The sequence below is a fragment of the Hordeum vulgare genome, chromosome 7H (assembly GCF_904849725.1).
Source record: "Hordeum vulgare subsp. vulgare chromosome 7H, MorexV3_pseudomolecules_assembly, whole genome shotgun sequence".
NCBI lineage: Eukaryota > Viridiplantae > Streptophyta > Magnoliopsida > Poales > Poaceae > Hordeum > Hordeum vulgare.
The window spans coordinates 76,283,715-76,289,750 of record NC_058524.1 but is presented as its reverse complement, the minus strand read 5'-3'; the positions used below and the strand labels follow the sequence as shown (position 1 = coordinate 76,289,750).

The 6,036-nt window shown below is 39.3% G+C and overlaps 1 pseudogene; it reads right to left on the bottom strand.

Annotated features, from left to right (window-relative positions):
• Positions 1-2,831: 2,831 nt before the first annotated feature.
• Positions 2,832-4,853, bottom strand: LOC123408336 (annotated as a pseudogene).
• Positions 4,854-6,036: the final 1,183 nt, after the last annotated feature.

Sequence of the window (6,036 nt, the reverse complement as noted above, 5' to 3'; positions counted from 1 at the left end):
GAATATGCTAATACATGACGCTATTTTTTCGTCGCTACATCGTCACGGTTTTTAATTTACGACGATCTCACGACGAAAAACCAAGGGTTGAAAACGGAGCGTCACAAATGAACAGCAGCGACGTTTTGATCGAAATCGTCGTAACTTTTACGATGATTCCTGGATCATCGTAACCTTTACGACGATCCTAAATCATCGTTGGCAATCAAATCTAGTCCTATGTGGCAAAATTACGACGAAATCAAAACGTCATGGTTGAAATCAGCCCAACCCATTTCAATTGATCACTTGGGCTGATATTATTTTATTGGGCTTTTCTTATTGGGCTTATTTTTGGGCCTTAGCCTATTTACAACCACTTTAGTATAATTTTTTTGTATCATTATTATTTGGGCCCTGGCCTTTTAGTGCCCAAATATATTTGGTCCAGTTTCAGTTTTGGACTTTTTCAGTTTTGAATTAGGCAACTTTTTGTTCCAGAACTTGGTTTCATTTCTATTTGTTGGGCCTTTTCAACCCAATTATTTGTCCAATATAAAATCCAACACTATTTCATATTCAAATCAAGAAAACTCCAAGTCGAATTAAAATCATCCATCGTATAACATCACATAATACATCTCCCAAGTTTACATAACACAATACATCTCCCAGGTTCACATAATACATCTCCCAGGTTTACATAATACATTCAAACTCCAAGTCGTTCTCCTCCTTGGGCTAGATGGCGCCTGCAGCAGCAACCTGCTTCTGTATCTCCTCGGCGATCCTCTTCAGGTGCTCCATATTGTCAGGGCCTGCAACAAATAGACAGATTTTAAAACCATGCTGGTGTTTCTTTTATGCTGCCTACAGTACATAACAGGAACTAAACAAGCATCGATGTGTCAAAGCTAGAGAAAGAACAACACCAAAGAGGTAGGTAATAAACAGGATGACTATCAATTGCCAATTGACGAGCATAAAAACACTAACCGTCAGCTCATGTAAACTGAGCTGAGCAAAGGAAGGAGAAGTATAATGTAAGAACTAGCAGGCAGAGGCGCGGCACACGCCGCGCCCATGCAAAGTGCCCTTTAATAATACAAGTGAACCTGACTATCAAAAATCCAAATTTTCTGACAAAGGGTTCTCAAAGCAATGCTTATGTATGCACCACAAATACCAAGTGGTTTAGTATTATGAAATAGTCAATCATAGAACATCAATGTACTTTATTATAGACTGATGGAACTGTTAAGAGCTACATGGAGATACATGGGAGTGCGCGCTAGCCACCAAATCTCAATGCAAAATATTGCAGTAGCAAAATCATCCATTTTCAGTTATATGAGGCTAACTTCCTGCCTATATGATGTGTTTGTCATGACCACATACCCCCCTAACAAAAGAAGAGGAAGAAGAAGATCCGTCTGCAGCTACCAAAGCTAGATCTAGAGCTACCTAGATGGACACTCAAAAGAAGAAGAAAGAGAAATTACAGCCCTAGTTCCCATAAGACAGCAGGTCCTAAAATTGTTGAGTTGCAGGAGAAAATGCGGCGGAATACCTGCCCTACCTTCCACCAGGCTCAGAAGACATCCCTATGTACAATATCCATGCAGGGCAGATAGTCTGAATGTATCAGCTGGCAATTCGCCCCGCTGGTTCAACAAAAGAATCAGTAGGTTAATTATGAATTATTTCTCTAAAGTACATCACCAAAAAGGAAAAGTCGAACCACACAGAGCCAATTAGCCAAAAACGAAAATGTATAAGTGAATCAAAGAATGTATGTCCAGTTCCTTGTCGAGTTCATTTTGAATAAAAAAAGTAAAGTAGAAAACAGGATAACTCAAGACACATATATTATAACAACTCATTCGTTGCTTATTTAGAACACTTAAAGAGCACATTGCTCTATCAAATGGATTGTAAACATGTGGAATTTTAATTGATTTAGCTCAAGTTTACAGCAAAGAAAATGTAAATTTCGTAAATATTCAGTGGTATACATTTTTAAAATCATCATATATTCCTTTGAAGAAAAAGTATAGTAACAATGTGCATGCTAATTGAATTAGCTTATTGATAATGAGATCATGCTTTCTTAGTTGGCACAGAAATTTCCAGAAATTAAATCATACAAACAATACATTTAAAAACATTATAGATCGTACGAAGACCAAGAATGATGAATGTAGAACATAGTAAGTAGTCCAACTCATGCACTCGTTCATTGCTCCATGCTCATTTAACAATTTTCGTTGAAAGATGCATATTAGCACCGCACATGTTCACAAATGGCATTTAGCATTGTTACCATTTCCACAATCATACCTGATTTGAAGCATCAACTATCTGCCAGCTTAGGGGATTGATAAGAAAATATTTCTGAAAATGTATAGCAGAAAGGGATAACCGTACAAGATTCATGGTGGAAATGTTTGGTGCAGAACCATGGTGAAAACCAGCTATGGACAACAAAGATAGAAAGTAATCCCATCAAACTGAATATGATGAACTCTGAGCCAAGCAATAGTTTAGATACCTACATGACAAAGTGAAGTATATTTTTGCACGAGAAAAATACTAGAGTATAAACTAGCAAACACTTTATCACCTTGGAAACAGATACTACGAAGAGAAAACTGCAAAGCATACCAAAGTATATATTTTAAATTACATCAACCAATGTCGTCGATGAACAAACACGGCTTAGAGTGTCATCTGTTGCTAGTCAGAGTTCAGCGAGCGCAACATGAGCACATTTACAGGTGTGTGACAAAAATTATTGTTTCTTCCACTACTTGGGAAGATATTTTCTGCCAAAGATCTGCCAATGGCTTGCACTTCATGTTCAGTGGTAAAAAAGGCAGAAATGTGGCTGCAAGGACTACGATGGAGATGGTTAGATAGGGACACCATAATTCACAGTCTTCATGAGGGCAGAGTTGAGCACACGCTTCTCCTTCTTGACCTGAGAGGTTAGCCCAGAAATATGACAGGAAAAGAGAAAACAATGTTGACACGAACTTTACATTACAGAATTCTCCAGCTTCATCCACAAAAAATACATAAATTTAGAAAGGAGATGGGTGCAACTATTATGGACATTCACAGGCAAAGTTCAGGTTTATTAAGATAATAGTACAACTACTCAACACATAACCTGTACACAGTTGAAGAGAATAGTAGTCCAATGAAATTCAAACTATAGTTATATTTACTGACCTCTGATCGAAATTCAGATCCATGTGCTCTTGGAAGCTGATCAAGAATTCCCTTCAGACCTAAGAGGGAGAATTTTATCATTTGCAAGATTCAAGGCAAGATATTTGCACACCAAATTCGAAGTTATTAAACAAAGTTGTGGTCTCTCAAGAAATTGCACGCACCGACTGCTTGGTTTTAAATATCACTGCTTTGCTTCAACTCACTTTGAATGGCACGCCCTTCCTCCCTGAGAAGGTGTACACCAATTCCAATGTTATATGAAAAACAAATAGAAACAAAAATGATAACTGGGTCAAACAAGGAACTACATGCCTGAGTGTATTCCATCCTTTCTGGAATCTTTTTTCTGCTGTTGCAGCTCGATCCTGGAACCAATATGCAATAATTTTAACCATGAGTAACATAGAAATTACAATTCCCAGGTAAGAAACAAATGTCTTGGGAGTTATCTATACATAAAGAAAGTTACCATCAGCTTTTGGCTTTCATTTGACATAAGGTTAACTGTTTGCCGCATGTGATTCACTTCAGCCTGGATGCCATAAAGTAGGGTCTACAATACAGCAAGTTGTGTTAGACAACCCACCTATTATTATTTTTTGTTTCTAGGGAAAATCAACCTGTTGTTCAAGACTGCAGGTACTATTAACAAAGTTTATAAAACCATGATCATCTATGTTCTAAAAACAGAAGGAACTGCATTATAACATGCTGATGCAGATAATAAAACATATTACTCAACAGGTCAGAGTTCATCAAGAAGTAGTAAGATATGACAAGTTATAAGATGGTTGATGTAGTTTCCAAACATTAAGGTAGCAAAATAACCATAGAAGTGATGGTATTGTTCCAACTCCTACAATTCCTACAATACTGGTGATGAGTAATAATATGACCTCGTGTCTGCGCCTTCCTTGATTTTAGGTTGCAGAAGTTGTAATTCGGACAGGTTTTCAAGACGATGACCAAAGGGAAAAGGCAGAGGAACACGAAGCATGTATGCCACCGTCAGATCTGTAGAGACCATGAATGGCAATCAGACATGTAAACGGAAATTCTGACCACGACCATGTACTAACGCCCTTATAATCAAGATCAACATGCTGGAGGCAAATCGACTAAGCCTCATGTATGCTCTGTTTTCCTGCATAACTAAATAAATACTGAAATCGCTTAACTGACACTGCTACCCAATCTGAAGCCATGAAAGAAATGGATCAGATTCGGCGGATAATAACATTGGATGTACCTGCAGGTCCGGATTTCTGTAAGAGGGAGCTTGGCTACTCTCGCTTGCCCCATCTTGTTGTTGTGCGCTCCGCGACCTCACATAAGAACGACCAGAGCGCACGCCGAGAGGGTAAGGATGGGGTGGGCGGCGGTGGTTCGTCTCCATTCTCGAGGGTGGAGGGTGGCACCTTGGCGGCCTGGGTGAGGGTGGGGACGGCGGCGAGCGCGCCGGCCATGGCCGCGTTGGCGGCGTCGGACTCGGCGATGGTGGAGGAGTTGGCGTGGGCGGCCGCGGCCACCGCGGAGGACGCGGTGGACGCCACCATGGAGGAGATGGACCCGCTGCTCTCTGGCTGCTGCGGCGGTGGCGGCGAGTCGCCAGCGGGAGCGAGCGGCGCGTCGGTCATGGCGGCGGCGCGGTGGGGCTGCGGTTGCGGCGACACGGGGTTGGATCGGGAGGGAGAGGGAAGAGTGAATTGGGGGTGGGGGAGTGGGGGAGTGGGTAGGGTTTCGGGGCAGTGGACATATACCCCGCGGTGGGGTGTGCTGGCCGGTTAGCCTAGTGGTCCTAGGCCCAGTTGGGCTGGGGCTTATTATTTTTCATTTTCAATATTTTGCATTTCTATTTTACTAGAAATATATGTTTTAATTATTTTCAGCACCATTTTATCTTAAAAACATTTTGTGACTTGCTCCGTTAAATAACATGTAATATTATGCATATCCGCAAAAAAACTTAGGAATTATTTGAACAAGTTGACAATTTTCACAAAACAAAAGAGCATTTAAGAACTGCTTTTTGGTTCAAGTTTCAAAGGTGGGGTCCACACAAACTTGGGGGTGATGTTGTTATCATTAACAACAAAAGTTTTGGAATTTTTGCCAAGTGTGAAACATTTTTCCCTTGTTGTTTGAGATTTTTTTTTTATCATATTAATTTTAAATCCTTTTTAATGATTGAATTTGAAATGAGATATGATTTCCATATGTGATCAAGCACTGCTTATATGTGACCAAGCTACCAAGACAAATTATAAACTTGTAATATGGCAATTATTTTTAAAAAGTTTTCTCAAAAATAAGCTATCATGTGTGAAGATTCATGGCTTGCAAGCGAGATGATCAATCTTATGGCCACATCCATGGTATAGTGTTTTCAAATGTTCCCATATTGTGCAAAAGGGTTCATATTGGAATGACAAACAATGTTGTCGAAGGAAGTTTTCATTTTCTTTTGACGGAAAATTCATTTTCCATTTTTTGAGTGCCCAAAATAAGTTTTTTTGTGAAGCACCTACCATATATTTGTTATAAAATTGAACCAAATCCTTTTTATAAAATATTAGGCCATATTAAGGCACTGTCAAAATTTCATAAAGTTTAGATAAACAAAAATTGTACTTCCTTCACAATGCTCCCTACTGAACAGAATATTTGGAAAAATATTGAGGGAAACTGGCTGAATTAAATGAGCTAAAATTTGGTGGAGTGAAGTTATATGGTCAGTTTCATCCCGTGGTAAATTTTCATCAACTATAAAGCAATAGAAAATGTAGTTGCTTCACAAAATGAAAATATTACCAGAAACAA